Genomic DNA, 19,059 nt, shown 5'->3' with positions numbered 1-19,059 from the left:
GATTTAACTAAAATAAACGGAATGATCCGTGCTGTTAAAGGGGGAACTCGGGTTTGAACCAAGGTCCTCTCGATCTGCAGTCGAATGCTCTACCACTGAGCTATTCCCCTTGTTCATAGCCGTAATGTCGTTTTAAATGAAATAAACTGAATGATCCGTGCTGTTACTGGGGGAACTCGGGTTTGAACCAAGGACCTTTCGATCTGCAGTCGAATGCGAGTTATCCCTCCTTGTTCCTAGCCGTAATGTCGATTTAACTAAAATAATTGGAATGATCCGTGCTGTTACAGGGGGAACTCGGGTTTGAACCAAGGACCTCTCGATCTGTAGTCTAATGCTCTACCACTGAGCTAACCCCCTTGTTCATAGCCGTAATGTCGATTTAAATAAAATAAACGGAATGATCCGTGCTGTTACAGGGGGAACTCGGGTTTGAACCAAGGATCTCTCGATCTGCAGTCGAATGCTCTACCACTGAGCTCTTCCCCCTTGTTCAGAGCCGTAATGTCGATTTAACTAAAATAAACGGAATGATCCGTGCTGTTACAGGGGGAACTCGGGTTTGAACCAAGGACCTCTCGATCTGCAGTCGAATGCTCTACCACTGAGCTATTCCCCTTGTTCAAGGCCGTAATGTCGATTTACCTAAAATAAACGGAATGATCCGTGCTGTTACAGGGGGAACTCGGGTTTGAACCAAGGACCTTTCGATCTGCAGTCGAATGCGAGCTATCCCTCCTTGTTCCTAGCCGTAATGTCGATTTAACTAAAATAAAAGGAATGATCAGTGCTGTTACAGGGGGAACTCGGGTTTGAACCAAGGACCTCTCGATCTGTAGTCTAATGCTCTACCACTGAGCTATCCCCCTTGTTCATAGCCGTAATGTCGATTTAAATAAAATAAACGAAATGATCCGTGCTGTTACAGGGGGAACTCGGGTTTGAACCAAGGATCTCTCGATCTGCAGTCGAATGCTCTACCACTGAGCTATTCCCCCTTGTTCAAGGCCGTAATGTCGATTTAACTAAAATAAACGGAATGATCCGTGCTGTTACAGGGGGAACTCGGGTTTGAACCAAGGACCTCTCGATCTGCAGTCGAATGCGAGTTATCCCTCCTTGTTCCTAGCCGTAATGTCGATTTAACTAAAATAAAGGGAATAATCCGTGCTGTTACAGGGGGAACTCGGGTTTGAACCAAGGACCTCTCGATCTGCAGTCGAATGCTCTACCACTGAGCTATTCCCCCTTGTTCAAGGCCGTAATGTCGATTTAACTAAAATAAACGGAATGATCCGTGCTGTTAAAGGGGGAACTCGGGTTTGAACCAAGGTCCTCTCGATCTGCAGTCGAATGCTCTACCACTGAGCTATTCCCCTTGTTCATAGCCGTAATGTCGTTTTAAATGAAATAAACTGAATGATCCGTGCTGTTACTGGGGGAACTCGGGTTTGAACCAAGGACCTTTCGATCTGCAGTCGAATGCGAGTTATCCCTCCTTGTTCCTAGCCGTAATGTCGATTTAACTAAAATAATTGGAATGATCCGTGCTGTTACAGGGGGAACTCGGGTTTGAACCAAGAACCTCTCGATCTGCAGTCGAATGCGAGCTATCCCTCCTTGTTCCTAGCCGTAATGTCGATTTAACTAAAATACAAGTTGGGAAAGCCAAAATATTACCTCTCCGAGTGGTGATGACTATCACTACCCCTTAAACAACCTAAATATATGCATCTATCGCTTTTTTTAATTCTTTGCAAGTGCAGGAATTCAATTTTAAAATAGTCAATTGTTCAAGCCTTTTCAATATCTCTCAATTGCTGTGGAAACTCTACTCTCTCGCTATACGTCAACCGTATTCTTGGTCTACCAGTATGATTTGTAACATTTGTCCATATCAAAGCTGAATCATACCTCGCCACACAAAAAGCAAATGTCCCCAAAACATGGAAGCCACAACCCAATCACACATAAGCTAGGCTCGTACTTGTTCATCGCTTTCGATGATTTCACTAATATTAGCATTAACATTTTGTACATTATTGGGTTCCTTATTAATAGATATGCCTACGCCTACAGTACTTTCAATAGAACATTTATTTAATGCATTATCTTTCGTACGATCATGGCCAACTGGCCTCGTGGTAGGACCAACATTTTGCGTGCTAGAACCTGTTCCAGAAACAGCCTTTTTTTCCGCGGCTAACGCTCTTCTCCTTTCATTTTCGCGTTTCCTAAATTCGGGATCTGACCTTTTTGCCCTCATTCTTTCCCTTGCCTTTCGTTTTCTGATTTCCTCTTTACTTAAATTATTATCTTCCTCCATTTTATTATTCAGTTAAATACTCACAAAGGATGGCAAAATCAATCTCCTTAAATACTCACACAAGTTGGCAAAATCAATCTCCTTCAGTAATACGTAAGGCTTAATTATATTATTTGCCGAACAAAATTAGTCGAGCAAATCTAACACTTAACTTCTTCCTTCGAAATTCTATCAAAGAATGAATCAACTGTTTTAAAAAAAGGTTTTTTTAGCAAATAGGGCGCTATCATACCAACAGCAATTCCGTCATATTTAAAAAATATACATTGCCAACACTTTTTTCAAATAAAGAATGATAAAAGTGCGTAAAAAAGGTCTTTCACAAATAGGCCTAGGGGGCGTATAAACTAAACAGCAAACACGCTCTACAGCTACACTAATCTTACACAAACAAGGAGTACTATAAACCCACTACTGGAAGCGGTATTTTTATTCAAACGTAAAACAATTTCGCTTAAGCTTAACATCTCTAGACATCGTTAAAAATGTCTCTATCACTCCTAGGTAACTGTATGCACAGGATTTTACGACATTATAACTCAAATTCATCTGATTATGTTTTAACAAGGTTAAATCTAACTGGGAGTAAGATGAAAGGAGTAGAAGCTTATCTGTCTTAGGAAATATGAAATTTTATCTTAACAGTTCGTTAAATCATAAGTTTATAACGAAAAAACGCGGAAGGGGAAAACGAGCAGACAACAGGGATTTTTGGGGGTAGAAGGTTAAGAGCGCCATCTGTCGTCCGTGCCAAAGTTGAACTTCCACTCGAAACGCAATGAGAAAGTGGATAAAATAATGCCATCAGCTATTTAACTGCGTCGATATATTTAACGACTTGACCCATGACATGCCCATAACACTGGCTTCTATGAATCCTATTTATTCTTGGATGCTAGGAAACTTGGTAGACGTAACAGTCTGTACCAAGTACCCAAGCATCCTTCAATAAACGCCTGGCAACATTGTGGTACGCATGGTACAACTAAAAAATAGGATGTGTATCTATCTTTCCAGTCACTCCAAGTCGTTAAGCCCTCATTACAGAGGATTTGAAACACTATCGTAATTCCAAGTGTCTCGAATCTCTACGTTCCTGTCCATTATGAACAGTGCTGAGAGAATGATACATCAGAAAGAGCCATTCAAATCGAATTGCCGAAAATATTATCCATATTTTCATTTCATATAACAGAGAAAACAAATTATTATGGTTCTGAGAGGAGCTTCCCATTTTGGTTGTTGTTCTCAAAAATATATCGCAATGCACGGGCCTAGATAGATACAGGAGGCAATGTAGGAAATATAACGCAATGCACGGGCCTAAAAAGATATGAGACAATGTACGAAATATAACGCAATGCACGGGCCTTGATAGATCTTTAATATTTAAATAAATATAATTATTTTTAATTATTTTAATCGCCAGTAAATAACTTTAAAAATAGTTAAATCGTTTAAAATAAAGTTGTTCCTATTATCTTTCGAAACTTTGCTAATATTGACGTTTAAAGTGAAGGGTACCCCTCTTGCCCGCTTTTTTCAAATTTTGGGGTATATATACGTTTCGATTCCATTATAATAATAGATAAAAACGCATTCGCGTGAACCTTTGATGGAAGCCCTGCCATTGGGAGGCTAGACGTTTCTCGTAACCCTAACCGATCGCCGCGTATATCTTAAAACCAAATAATAGATAAAAACGCATTTGCGTGAACCGATGGTGGAAGCCCTGCCATTGGGAGGCTAGACGTTTCTCGTAACCCTAGCCGATCGCCGCGTATATCTTGAAACCAAACGATGACGGAGGAAAAGAAGCCAGAATGTACTGACTGGCGTCCATGTGGAATGGACAAAAGACCTGAAGATGGTGGTGCATTGAAGCTGGTGTCAATGTGGAATTGACGAAGAACAGAAGATGGTGGTGCATAGAAGCTGGTGTCAATGTGGAATTGACGAAGAACAGAAGATGGTGGTGCATTGAAGCTGATGTCAATGTGGAATTGACGAAGAACAGAAGATGGTGGTGCATAGAAGCTGGTGTCAATGTGGAATTGACGAAGAACAGAAGATGGTGGTGCATAGAAGCTGATGTCAATGTGGAATTGACGAAGAACAGAAGATGGTAGTGTATAGAAGCTGGTGTCAATGTGGAATTGACGAAGAACAGAAGTTGATGGTGCTTGGAAGCAAGCACGTACAGACTAGTGTCCATGTGGAGTGGACGAAAACCAAAGCTGGTGGTGTTGGAACTCAAGTAGAATAGCCAGAGGAGACAAACCCAAATTTCCGTGAACTGTCAATGCAGTCCGGAAATTGGGAACACGTTTGCTCCGATACGCAAACTGCGAACGCGGTCACGTGGGGTCTGACAGACAGACACACAGACACACACACACACACACACACACAGACACACAGACACGGCCGTTACAGAACCTCTCCTGTACTACGTCACACGGAGAGGTAAAAATAATGGTTGGTTTGTTGACTGGGTTTAGTGATCGTGTGATTTAATCTATCAATTATTTTACACTAATTTAAACAAACAATATGATCTAGACAGTGGTTATCGTTGTCCGGTTGCACCAGATATAATCTCTGTAGCGTTTATCGTTGGCAAACTAGTCATTGTTTATTGCTTTCTTAGCTTACGTTATAATTAGCACTAAATAATTATTATTCAATTGTTACCTAGTACAAATGATTGGAAGGACTTGAATTAAAAATATTGGCTGATTCTTGACAGGGTTTAGTGATAGTGTGATTGAATCTATCATTTATTTACAAGCTATTTAAACAAAAATATTATCTTCATAGCGGTTATCGCTGGCTCAGGGCTGATAGCACCAGTCGAGAAACCAGGGAACGAACCCTTGTGCGTAGTTTGCATTAATCTACTTTAAAGAACAAAAATTTATTTAATTTAAACAAATTACCTAAATTAGCGGCTATCGTTGGCCGATGGCATCAGGTGAAACAACTTAAATCGAACGCAACACGGCTAATTGGTCTCTAGTATACAATCAGCTCATGCTGTCTTGATCTTTTGACCGAGGCTTAGTGAAATAAGTGAATTTAAAAATTATCGGCTAAATTATTTTGTATTAAATTATAATAAATTTTAATTTGCGAGAATAAAATAAAATTAGGACTAATTAACCCCTTCTTTCATATGAAAAGTGAAAAAAATCGCCTTAAGTTCGAACATAGGCAGAGCGGACGAAGCGTTGTCAAAACAAAAACTTCGCTCTATTAGCGGTAAAACAGCGTAAGTCCAACAGTACGTTTCTCTATGATTTTAGCCAGGAAGAAACCACGTAAGTCCAACAGAATAAAAGGTCGTAAGTTTAATTATGTACTTAAAAGTACAAAAAGTAATACTTAATATTAACTGTTTTCAATAAAACTTCGGAAGGCACCAAAAAAAATGTTATACCTTTCTTTTAAAACCGTTTTCAGACCTATCGAACATATGGTCTTCAAAAAATGGTCGAGAAACTTTGGCTATCAGAGCAAACATTTCCCATGTTATTCCTATGGGAAAATTTCTCTCTTTTTTTGCCAAAATGACTGAATAATTTTATGGAAATGAAAACCACCGTTAGCAACTTTATTTTCTACAAGAAAAACGATTGGAAGGATCTCTTTGAAATTTTATCTACATATTAAGGGCCCGGATTTTAGTTCAGTGGATGTTTTTCAAAACGGTAGCCATAATACAAAAAAAGTTACACCCAATCAAAAACCACCCTTATACATAAAACGCAGTATGAAGTCTTATCTAAGAGAGCAACCGCTATCTCAGAATTACTCATTAAATTACCACAAAGGGGGAGAAAAACCATAATATCTCAGCCCCCTAACATAGAATCCTATTCAGGGCCGGAAATAAGAAAAAATTCTTATAGGACATGTGTCCAGTGACCCCCTGTTTGACTGGAACATTTATAGGACATTGTCCACTGGAGTGTGCAAAAATAGTGTCGCATCTCCATAGTCAAGCTATCAAAATTTGGGAAAATTTATTGGTCAAACTGTCCAGTGACCCCCTTAATTTTTAGATAAAATATGGGACATTGTAAAATTTTATTGGACAATGTCCAGTGTCCTGTGCTTATTTCCGGCCCTGATCCTATTGAAAATTTCACCAAATATTTCCTATATTATAAGGAATCAAATGAGCTCGGTCTCGTTGTTGGAAAATGCCTGGTTCTTGGTTTAATTACTCAATTAAATTACCACAAAGGGGGAGAAAACCCCGATTATCTCAGCCCCCTAACATTCAATTTTCATGAAAATATTCCTTAATGTTGCAACTAATATAAAGTATCGAGTGAGCCATGTCTCGTTGTTGGAAAATACACAATGCTTAACCTAACTAGTAAAATTAAATGCATTGCTAAACCTTACTAGGGACCGTCCATAAACTACGTCACGCGAAAAAAAGCATTTTCTGACCCCCCCCGTCCCCCCAGATCACGCTTCGTCACGCTTTTCTCAGACCCCTCCCCTAAAAACCTGGTCACATTTCTTTAACCCCCCCCCCCTCCGCACTATGATTTGTCTTAATTTACAAATTTAATTTGATTAATTTCTTGAGTGATATGCCGCCCTCTCAGAAATATTTTGCTCGGCTGAAAATTCAAAGTTCTCTTCCGTTTTAAGCTTTTTCCCTCTGATTGACCTTTAGAATTTTAATGTCTGGATGTGCTTTTTATAAGCTTCAAAAAAGTTCCATAAAGCTTAGCTAAAGGGGCACACTTTTTAGGTTTCGACACTGTCACCGAAAACAGACTAATCGAGCTTGAGATTTAGAAAATTTGCCAAAGAAACGAAACCATTTCAATCGGCAGGGGGATTTGATTCATCCTCACAAATAATAGGGGCGATTGAACGGAGACATAAGAGAGTTTGCGCTATTTAAATTGGCTATACAAAGGTGTAAATATTAGATTATTGCTTAAATTTTCTACTATTTAAGCGATGATGGAATAACAATTTTGGTAAATTATTGTAACGGTGGACTATGGAATGTTGTCTTTCTTCTTCTATAACATAAGAGAGCCAATCGGCCTCTTACTGACTTCGTAACAAAATCAATGCTAAATGTGACGTCACGCATCGAAGAACCCCTCCCTCCCCCTTGTCACGGACTGTCACGAATTTAGAAACCCCCTCCCCCCCATAAGAGTGTGACGTAGTTTAGGGACGGTCCCTACCCCAGTAGCATTTACTTTCCGTTTTGTAGCCGGTTTATTGTCGATACAGGTGGTTAGTTGTCCGAATCGGTCAATTGTCGGTAAAAGTCTTTAAACCAACTAAAGTCGGTATTCGACTCAAAACACGACGTGGAATCGCCAGCGACAAAAACCAGTCGGGCCGATAACAAATGTGATCCATCGGCCCGACAGAGTTATCGGACTGTCGGTCCATAATACTTCATGTCCAAGCCGTTGAGTATTCAATGAGCACTCGGATAAGAATAAAGCGGCCTTCAAGCCGACTCAAAACTAACTTGTTGACAGAAAGGTGAAATATCGGATTGGCGTAACTAAACCGACCCAAAACTAACCAGTCGAGCAGAAGTTCAAAATGGAGAAGCGCGTCACTAAACCGACTATATATACTTGCTACTTGGTATTTAAGTGGTGCGTCACTACCCCGACTTCAAACAAAGTAGGCAATAGTTTGTCCGGATTTTGGTCAAACGTCATACTACCGACTTCAAACTGAGTTGGCAATAATGTTAAGGCTTTTTGGGCAAACGTCATTTCACCGACTTGAAACTGAGAATACAATTTAAACACCTAAGTGTTTTTAATTGCTTTTCAGTAATTAGACTGGAAATCGAGAAAATAATCTAGAAATTTGGAATAGCCTATATATATATAAAAAATATCCCGCTCATCGCCTTTATAGTCGGATTTGAGTCTAATATCCTACTTTAGGTGGTTTGAAGACCTTTACCGACAGTTAACCGATTCCGACAACTAACTGTCATTACCGACAATAAACAGACTACTAAACGGATAGGAGATGCTAATGGGGATCGGTTTGGGGTCTAAAAAACGTAAGTGTCAGGACTATTTGGAAATAAATACAGATGTGTATATTAGCTGTAAATTGATTTAAATTAGTTAAAAGCTATTTAAATGTTAGAAATAATAGAAATTAATATTAATATTAATATTAATATTAATATTCACATATTTAATAACTCAACACTATAATTGTTTTAAATATAATGAAAAAAAAATCGACAATAAATTTTATTTTCAAGTCGTGTCTCTCAAAGATGACTTTTTACATCTTCGAATGACGTTGATGTCACGGAGAGGTATTACACTTGATGTATCCGTATGGGTGTGTCTGACACCGCGTCCGCAGTTGGCAATCGGAGCAAACGTATTCCCAATACCCAGACCGCGATGTACGCGGCGATCGGCTAGGGCTACGAGAAAAATCTAGCCTCTCAATTGCGGCTTTTCTTATCATTTACTGTGAATCAATCGCCTTGTATACCCTAAATTTACAAAAATTCTGAAAAAGATGTTCGCTTGAAGTCAAACTTAAACAGTAGCCATGTTTAAAATGATTTTTGGAATAATGTTTCTTAAAACGACTAAACTAGAATTAAGCTAAATTAATGTTGATTAAAATAATCAATATCAATTATATTTATTTAAGTTTTTAAGAAAAACGTCTTCATTGGGTCTCGACTCGGAGAGGTTATTTTTTTTTTGAGAGGGTTTCAATGCGAGTGGGTCAGTGGACCTCGGCAAGGATTTGACTATACGTGTGTAAACAGGGGAAGGAAATGAGGTTTACTTGGGAGGTGACGGACGGGGTGTGGGGGTCAAGTCACCTCCGGCGGACACGGGGCAGTCGGCACCTATAGGGTAGGATCGCCAACATGTGTCTTATTCCCTCAAACTTTGCCGCCCAGAGGCTTGGCTTACAGGAGTGCGCCACACTCCCGGCTAGAGAGGATATTTTGGTTTTCCATCTTGTTTACACCCACACCAGAAGGGAGCGAGAAAACGTCAGAGCAGGGATGGCAGATTGGGCCGGATTGCGGCCAATTGGGCTTCTCCTATAAAATGTTTTTGGGCTGGGTATTGTAAACTTTAGTCGGTATCTCGTGTACTTTTCGATCGGCGGATTTTTTGGGCTTCTTTACAATTTTATTTAGGCGGGCTGAAAATTTTCGATCTTGAAGAATCATAGCCAAGGCCCAGAAGGGATATTATTAGGGGAAACACGTTGACTCTCGTCAGAGTTTTTAGTCTTTCTTTATTCGCCATGCTGTTTTCAACTTGCAAGCAACGTGAATCAGGATTAGTTTAATTGTACGGCGAATTTTTAGAGAAAGCCACGCCATTATTAGATTTCGGAGAGTTTCTTTGGGATTGAAGCTTAGAACTGGATCTTACCTTGCTACACTCTAAGGTTAGTACCTGAGCTTTTATTAATATATGAATGTTAAATTAATGTGATGCAATGTACATTTCACTTTTTTGAATAAGAAAGTTTAAAAGCTGTAGTAAAAATTAGACAGATTTTTAAATTAAAAAAATAGATTAGGCCTAATTATATTAACTTTTTCGTCGACTGATTAAATGTTGATTATAATTTTTCAACCTAAACAGCTGGGGTGTAGAGCATAGGGACAATTTTCAAACATTGGAAAATTTTTTAGACAATTTTATCAATTATTGTCTACAATTGTTCTATGTACTAAACCGATTTTTTACAGGTATAAATGTACCCAGCTGTACCATTTTAAATCGTAGACTTTTTGCGATGGCTACCCATTTAACAAGTACACCACTCAAAGTAAGCTACCAATTATCTTTCAAAAACGGACATGGAAAATTGTCATTAAAGGGGATAGAGAAAATTATTCCCCTTTTATTTTAACTAAAGTGCAGTGTTGTCAGGTCCTCACTGGGATAGTTTTAAATACTAACATGAACTGGTAGCCTTTCTTTCTGTAGTCTGTTGCCTCACCTGGCAGCACTGGGGTAAGTACAAAAAATCCCCTTGTACATGACCAACAGGTTAACACTTCGGAATCAAAACCCGCGAAATTTGAACTTTTGTCTGCAAGACAAAGAAGTAGAAATAATAGAAAGTTTTATGAAGAGCTGTTTAAAAATTACAGTGCTGAAACAATCGAGCTAGAAAACAACGAACAAATTATTTTATCTAATGCGCAAAATGCATGCTATAGAAATACAGAGCATAGCGAAGAACACGAACATGAAATGATGCGATCCTTGAGGCAGTTTACCCCCTCTAATGATAGCGATTCATCTGAATCAGTACAGGATGGGTTAGCTAATGAAAATAACTTTAGTGATAATGATACTCTAAGTAGTGACGAAGAAAACTGTAAGGGCTCCCCGGAAAATTTTGAAACTGATCTTGCTGTTTGGGCTTTAAAAAATAGAATTACTCATGTCGCGTTAAAACACCTAAGTATTTTGCGTAAAAATGGCTTCGAAATAGCAAAAGATAGTAGGACCATTCTTAAAACTAAAACAACGGGTTCCGTTGTAAAGGCTTTTGGTACTGGAGAATTCATTTATTTCGGAATTAAGAAAGGCCTAACAAATTTTCTTCTGTCTAATTATCCGTACGAGCACGTTATCTCTTTTGCGGTAAATATAGACGGAGTTCCAGTATCTAAAAGTGGGACTAAAGAATTTTGGCCACTATTAGTTTCAGTGTTTAATTTTAAGGATGGCATTGTTGGAAAGCCCTTTATCGTGGCGTTGTTTTGTGGCGAATCAAAGCTCCACCCCTTAAAAGATTATTTAGAAGAATTTATACATGAACTAAAAGAATTAGAAAAGAACGGATTTTCACTGGGTGATAAACTTTACGCAGTGAATTTAAATGGACCTTTCATCTTGGACACTCCGGCTAAATCATTTGTTAAAAGAACCAAAAGGCACACAGGGTATAGCTCTTGCGATAAATGCACGGTCGAAGGCGAACGTATAGATAACCGTACAGTTTTTCTTGGGGTTAATTCAGAAATGAGAACTAATGAATCGTTCGTTAACAAATTAGATGAAGACCATCATTCTGTGGGGCAACACTCCCCGTTATTAGCACTTGATATCGGAATGGTAACACAGTTTCCGTTTGACTACTTGCATCTAGTTTGTTTAGGCGTGATGCGTAGAATAGTTTATTTTTGGATAAATAAAGGACCATTTTCAGTTCACTTAGGTCAAAAAAACGTATCTATAATATCCGAGAAGCTACTAAATGCCCGTAAATTTATTCCTTGCGAATTTTCCCGCAAACCAAAATCTCTTAAACACATAGATAAATGGAAAGGAACGGAGTTAAGGCAGTTTTTGTTGTACACAGGCCCTGTAATATTAATGGGAGTTTTGAGTTCTAATGTTCTTAAACACTTTCGGCTTTTCCACTGTGCTTTGTACATATTATCCAGCCGTAATCTTTGTCAATCTCATAATGATTACGCAGCGAAACTTATGAACATGTTTGTTGAAGAGTCATATAAGCTCTACGGTGAAAAATTTGTGGTTATGAACGTGCACAGTTTATCACACTTATATTTGGACGTGCTAAAATTTGGGCCTTTGGACAATTTTAGTGCGTTTGGTTTTGAAAATGAACTTCAATTTCTTAAAAAGGAGCTTAGAACCCCCAATAAGCCTTTACAACAGATTTGTAAGAGATTGAGTGAAAGAGACAATTTTGACCTTAACACATTAGGGAAAAGGGAAAAAATGCATTTCATAAACGAATACAGATTTAACTATGACAAACCACTTTGCGGCAATTTGCCAAAAAATGGAAAGTCTTTCAAGAAGTTAGAAACTAGTAAATATGTTATCTCAATTAGATTGGGGGATAGTACTATTTTACTTGACAATGGAAATTATGCTAAAATTCAAAATATATTTCAACACGATGATACGACTTTGTCGGTATTTACGAGGGAATATGATCATTCTAAAGACTTGTTCTTCTACCCAATGAAATCATCTTTGCTGGGCATAGTGATTATATCTGGGCTACCCAAAACAATTAGTGTCTACAATATTTCGAAGATCAGTAAAAAATGTGTGGCATTGCCTTACAAGGGTGAATTAGCAGTAGTCCCTATGTTACATTATTAACCTTTAGGTATGCGTATAATTATCTAAGTCATCTTTGTAATACCTTAATGTATTTAATTCATTTGAAATAGATGTATACGGTGGGCCACTTCCGAGACGATGACACTATTGAAGTAGTTTTAACAAAGTGGTTGAAGGATCAAACCAAAGAAGAAACTCAATGTTTCTATCCGCCAAAAGGGAATACCTATTTTCTTAAGGCTTTGAAGAACTCTCTTACGCCTGATGACTCTTGGCCTCTCTACGACGTTAGAGTATTATTGAAAACTGGTAGGTAACGTAAAATTTAAGTAAACAGTTTCCCATTAATAATAATTAACTTTTAAAGACGACTACAAAAGGGCGACTAGTAAAGAAAATCGAAGCAGGGATGAATCCGATCTATGCAAGAGTACGGATAATGATGAACTGAACATCAGTTTACCAGATGCTCCAGTATTTCCAGAAATTGTTCACAGTGGTAAATATATAATATAAAACTGTTGTACTTGATTTTTTTTACTAAAACTGCAAAAATGTTTAAATATTTAAGCTGAAAATTTATTTGACGTCAAGGATCAGGCTATTGCACTATTTGAAAAAATGCAGAACAGTTCCTTGGAAAATCATTCAAAAACAAAAGGTATGAAATGAAAAATGTGGCAAATTTAAAATATATGAAATGTTTATAGATATTATAGGTTCCTTTCCTTGTGCTAGTTATAATTGTAATAAAACTATTTTAGATTCACTCGAATACAATATACACGAGTCTGAAACAAATATGGACGAGTCTGATGATTCTTTATGTTCAAGTTCCACAAAAAAATCGTGTATGTGTACGTTTATTAACATTCCCTTTTCTCTTCAGAATTGTAATTTTTTTTTATGATTAGATAAAAAACTAACTCAAAATAAGTTAACAGCTGCCCAAATTGGAAATGCTCTATTCTCAGGAGAAAGTGGTAATTGTTACAAAACCTTTCTCTATTAAATTATTAACAGTTAATTTACAGGTGATCACAGAAGTGAAGAAAGTCAAAAACCGAGTGGAAGCAAAGAGTCTCCAGCTATTTCTAATGCATGCAAAAGAAACAACAAAGTTGATAAAGAAATTAAAAGTACTATCAATGTTATGACTGATGGCCGTAATAAAAGAATTACCTGCAGTAGTAGTAGTTGCGACGATCTGTTTTCAGACGAAGAGTATAGTAAAGGACGTAAAAGAGCTAAGGGACAGTATTTGAATAGTAATCAAGCTATATATAATTAACTTTTAAAGCATTTTTTCGTAAAGCTAACTACAATTTGCCGTTGGTTAGATAAGAAAAGTGGAAAGGAGAAATCGAAGGTGGAAAGTAATTTTGTAAGACATTTCGATGACGACAGCTCACACGCTAGAAGCGACTCTGAGACTTATCAGATGTGCTCACATAATAATTGTCTGTGTTTCTATTATTACTTGCTTAATATTGTTTTTAGCCTTAAACTTTTTTGTGCCTTTACTATACACTCGAGGAAAAACGGTGTTAGTTTCTCTGACAGCAACTCGCAAAGAAAACAAGTTCAAAAATGTAACCTCACATTTAGTTGTATGCAAAGGCATATTTCAGCCATATAACATATATCCTTCTTTGTTATTAGCGTATCATCACCAAATGTACCCAGGATCGTCAGTCAGCAATGATAAGGATCCACACACTTTAAGTATAATGATGTTTAAATTTCAAAAATAGATCATATTAATTGATGTTGAAATCTTTCAGAATTTCAGAAAACCATATTGTACCAACTAAGTGACTTGAAGCAACAGGTAGAATATGCTACTACTGCAGAAGTTTTGTTGGAAAAACCCACATTTAATGAAGAAATTCCACTCTTGGAACTACCATTGAAATGCAGCAATGATTTAGATGACTTGGAGGCACGAATGCTAGATGGGTCATTCCGAAAGAAAATTGTAACTATTCTATTTAATATAGTTTAATAATTCGAAATTACATTAAAGTTGAAAAATCCTAGGTTACCAAGATGTCTTCATGGGGTGGCAGTTCGGTTAAAAATACGATGAAGAGAATTTTAACTGAAGTTATATCTCACCAATTAGCCCTTAATATTAATTAGGTCGGGGCCAATGGAAAAAAAGGGTTTAAAAATTTAATTCTAACTGAAGCCATGAAAGGTACGATGTGAATTTGTTATTTAACAATGACAAATTATTTCCTTCCGTAATTAATCCATAATATGATTCAAAAAACGTAGAAGCTGTACGAAACAACCCTAAGTGCACACGCACAACAGACTTTGAAATGGAAAAATGTATAAAAGATTGGTTTCGGCATTCTAAGGACAGACATGGTGGCCGAAAAGAACGGGAAAAGAAGAAATTAAATCAGTCTTTGTAATAGTGAATAATAAAATGAAATTTTCCCTTGTCTTGAATCAGATAATATGGTGTACCATGACGCTCTAGATACTACATATCTGTGAATTTGTATTTGCATATTCAAACATTTTGTTTTTCCTCAATGTATGCTGATCATTGTTTAACTCGAAAAACACTACAATTATGTCTTTAAATTAGGAACATATTTATAAGCCTATTACAACTTTCGAGACTATTTACTCGCAGATACATATAGTCGGAGACTATCGATTGTAGGAGGTGTTTATATTGCCTACTAGGTTTCACTCGGTAATATGACGTTCCACAAAAATGACTACATATTATTTACTACTCAGTTTCTAGTCGGTAAAATGACTCTCTACAAAAATGCCAACATATTATTGACTACTCAGTTTCAAGTCGGTAAAACGACGCTCCACAAAAATGCCTGCATCTTATTGCCTACTCAGTTTCAAGTCGGTAAAATGACTTTCCACGAAAATGCCTACATATTACTGCCTACTCAGTTTCGAGTCGGTAAAATGACTTTCCACGAAAATGCCTACGTATTATTGCCCACTCAGTTTCAAGTCGGTAAAATGACTTTCCACGAAAATGCCTACATATTATTGCCTACTCAGTTTCGAGTCGGTAAAATGACTTTCCACGAAAATGCCTACATGTTGTTGCCTACTCATTTTCAAGTCGGTAAAATGCCGTTGCACAAAAATGCTTTCATCTTATCGTCTACTCAGTTTCAAGTTGGAACAAGTTGGGAAAGCCAAAATATTACCTCTCCGAGTGGAGATGACTATCACTACCCCTTAAACAACCTAAATATATGCATCTATCGCTTTTTAATTCTTTGCAAGTGCTGGAATTCAATTTTAAAATAGTCAATTGTTCAAGCCTTTTCAATATCTCTCAATTGCTGTGGAAACTCTACTCTCTCGCTATACCTCAACCGTATTCTTAGTCTACCAGTATGATTTGTAACATTTGTCCATATCAAAGCTGAATCATACCTCGCCACACAAAAAGCAAATGTCCCCAAAACATGGAAGCCACAACCCAGTCACACATAAGCTAGGCTCCCACTTAACCAAAATAATTATTAAACAGTTAAATACTCACAAAGATTGGCAAAATCAATCTCCTTCAGTAATACGTAGCGCTTAAATATATTATTTTCCGAACAAAATTAATCGAGCAAATTTAACGTTTAACTTCTGCCTTTGAAATTCTATCATCAAAGAGTTTTTTCGCAAATAGGGCGCTATCATATCTACCGCAATTCCGTCATATTTAAAAAATATACATTGCCAACACTTTTTAGACACAATAGTGGAAGTTTTAGCCTCATTTAAAACATGTAAAACATTACCTCATCTACAAATAGCTTACACATGTCTTTTTTACCAATACCTAGCCGTTTGGATTTTTCTAAAGCAATCTTAGCACCAAAATATTTTTTGATACAAAATAAATGTTCTATATTCTTCATTTTTGAAAATATATATTTTTAAGCGTTTATAATGATTACTCTCTACACCTACACTAATCTTACACAAACAAGGAGTACTATAAACCCACTACTGGAAGCGGTATTTTTATTCAAACGTAAAACAATTTCGCTTAAGTTTATCATCTCTAGGCATCGTTAAAAATGTCTCTATCACTCCTAGGTAACTGTATGCACAGGATTTTACGACATTGTAACTTAAATTCATCTGATTATGTTTTAACAAGGTTAAATCTAACTGGGAGTAAGATGAAAGGAGTAGAAGCTTATCTGTCTTAGGAAATATGAAATTTTATCTTAACAGTTCGTTAAGTCATAAGTTTATAATGAAAAAACGCGGCAGGGGAAAACGAGCAGACAACAGCGATTTTTGGGGGTAGAAGGTTAAGAGCGCCATCTATCGTCCGTGCCAAAGTTGAACTTCCTCTCGAAACGCAATGAGAGAGTGGATAAAATAATGCCATCAGCTATTTAACTGCGTCGATATATTTAACGACTTGACCCATGACATGCCCTTAACACTGGCATCTATGATTCCTATTTATTCTTGGATGCTAGGAAACTTGGTAGACGTAACAGTCTGTACCAAGTACCCAAGCATCCTTCAATAAACGCATGGCAACATTGTGTTACGCATGGTACAACTAAAAACTAGGATGTGTATTTATCTCTCGACTCACTCCAAGCCTTTAAGCCCTCATTACAGAGGATTTGAAACACTATCATAATTTTTAGTGTCTCGAATCTCTACGTTCCTGTCCATTATGAACAGTGCTGAGAGAATGATACATCAGAAAGAGCCATTCAAATCGAATTGCCGAAAATATTATCCATATTTTATTTTCATTTCATATAACAGAGAAAACAAATTATTGTGGTTCTGAGAGGAGCTTCCCATTTTGGTTGTTGTTCTCAAAAATATATCGCAAAGCACGGGCCTTGTGGATATAGGAGGCAATGAAGGAAATATACCACAATGCGTGGGCCTTGATAGATACAGGAGGCAATGTAGGAAACATAACGCAATGCGCGGGCCTTGATAGATATAGGAGGCAATGATTTAACGACTTCGGTACTTGGGTTTATCTTTAATATTTAAATAAATATAATTATTTTTAATTATTTTAATCGCCAGTAAATAACTTTAAAAATAGTTAAATCGTTTAAAATAAAGTTGTTCCTATTATCTTTCGAAACTTTGCTAATATTGACGTTTAAAGTGAAGGGTACCCCTCTTGCCCGCTTTTTTTAAATTTTGGGATATATACACGATTCGTTTCCATTATAATAATAGATAAAAACGCATTCGCGTGAACCGATGGTGGAAGCCCTGCCATTGGGAGGCTAGACGTTTCTCGTAACCCTAGCCGATCGCCGCGTATATCTTGAAACCAAACGATGACGAAGGAAAAGAAGCCAGAATGGACTGACTGGCGTCCATGTGGAATGGACAAAGACCCGAAGATGGTGGTGCATAGAAGCTGGTGCCAATGTGGAATTGACGAAGAACAGAAGATGGTTGTGCTTGGAAGCTTGCGAGTACAGACTAGTGTCCATGTGGGATGGACAAAGACTAGCAGATTGTGGTCCTTAGAAGCCAGTTAGTAAAGACTAGTGTTGGTAGATGAATGGCCAAATTTCCGTGAACCGCGAACGCGTTCCGGAAATCGGGTATTTGTTTGCTCCGAATTGTAAACTGCGAACGCGGTCACGCAGGGTCTGACAGACAGACACACAGACAGACAGACAGACACGGCCAGTGTATTACCTCTCCATGACATACGTCACTCGGAGAGGTAAAAATGACGTTCCAAAAAATGCCTACATATTATTCCCTACTCAGTTTCATGTCGGTAAAATAACGTTCCACAAAATTGCCTACATATTATTGTCAACTCAGTTTCAAGTCGGCAAAATGACGTTCCGTCAAAATGCCGACGGATTGTTGCCCACTCGGTTTAAAGCTGGTTTCGTGACGCGCATCTTCTTTTCCAATTGTCGCTCGATGTGTTAGTTTTGAGTCGGTTTAGGGACGCGCAAGTCATTTTCTGACGGTCACTCGACTAGATTATTTCAGCTGGTTTAGTGAAGCACAACTCCATTTCCGACTGTCGCTCAACGAGCTATTTTTGAGTCGGTTTACTAACGCAAATCCCCTATTCTGATTGTCGCTAAACCAGTTAGTTTTGAGTCGACTTCAAGGCTTGTTTATTCTTAACCAAGAGCGCATTGACTACTCAACGGCTCGGACATGAAGCATTCTGGACCGACAGTTTGCTAATTCTTTCGGGCCGATTGATCAAATTTGGTGTCGGCCCGACAAGTTTTTGCTACTGGGGATATTATCATTTTAGTACACAAACGTTACAAGTTGGAAAAACCAAAATATTACCTCTCCGAGTCAAGAGGAGGACTACTACTACAAACTTATTTACCTAGATATGGAATTATTTCTCTTTTTTTGATGTAAAAATTTACGAATTATTGAAGCAGTATTCCAAGCATAGCGAGTATACAGTAAAGCAGACGACATTTTACATCCAATAAGGGTAAATCTTGGACATATGGAAATCAGTCAATGGAGAAAATAACAGGAAATGAAGTCTATAAATTTTGCTGAGATATAACATTTATGTGTTTGTAAAGGCCCAATTGTCTACGCTTCACCTGTTCACCCTAT

General features: G+C 37.6%; 7 non-coding genes across 7 annotated transcripts; all 7 read right to left on the bottom strand.

The window, feature by feature from the left end:
* Nucleotides 1-38: 38 nt before the first annotated feature.
* Nucleotides 39-110, bottom strand: TRNAC-GCA (transfer RNA cysteine (anticodon GCA)). Its single transcript has one exon. It is a non-coding gene; the product is annotated as a tRNA-Cys (tRNA).
* Nucleotides 111-288: 178 nt separating this feature from the next.
* On the bottom strand, nucleotides 289-360 carry TRNAC-ACA (transfer RNA cysteine (anticodon ACA)). The gene has a single exon. It is a non-coding gene; the product is annotated as a tRNA-Cys (tRNA).
* A 187-nt stretch (nucleotides 361-547) lies between these two features.
* Nucleotides 548-619, bottom strand: TRNAC-GCA (transfer RNA cysteine (anticodon GCA)). The gene has a single exon. It is a non-coding gene; the product is annotated as a tRNA-Cys (tRNA).
* A 178-nt stretch (nucleotides 620-797) lies between these two features.
* Nucleotides 798-869, bottom strand: TRNAC-ACA (transfer RNA cysteine (anticodon ACA)). Its single transcript has one exon. It is a non-coding gene; the product is annotated as a tRNA-Cys (tRNA).
* A 57-nt stretch (nucleotides 870-926) lies between these two features.
* Nucleotides 927-998, bottom strand: TRNAC-GCA (transfer RNA cysteine (anticodon GCA)). Its single transcript has one exon. It is a non-coding gene; the product is annotated as a tRNA-Cys (tRNA).
* Nucleotides 999-1,177: 179 nt separating this feature from the next.
* TRNAC-GCA (transfer RNA cysteine (anticodon GCA)) lies at nucleotides 1,178-1,249 on the bottom strand. Its single transcript has one exon. It is a non-coding gene; the product is annotated as a tRNA-Cys (tRNA).
* A 58-nt stretch (nucleotides 1,250-1,307) lies between these two features.
* TRNAC-GCA (transfer RNA cysteine (anticodon GCA)) lies at nucleotides 1,308-1,379 on the bottom strand. The gene has a single exon. It is a non-coding gene; the product is annotated as a tRNA-Cys (tRNA).
* Between the last annotated feature and the right edge of the window lie 17,680 nt (nucleotides 1,380-19,059).

The sequence above is a fragment of the Phalangium opilio genome, unplaced genomic scaffold (assembly GCF_054372755.1).
Source record: "Phalangium opilio isolate 3A_F unplaced genomic scaffold, DU_Popi_V2 ptg000056l_1, whole genome shotgun sequence".
NCBI lineage: Eukaryota > Metazoa > Arthropoda > Arachnida > Opiliones > Phalangiidae > Phalangium > Phalangium opilio.
This window is presented reverse-complemented; position numbering and strand designations above follow the sequence as displayed.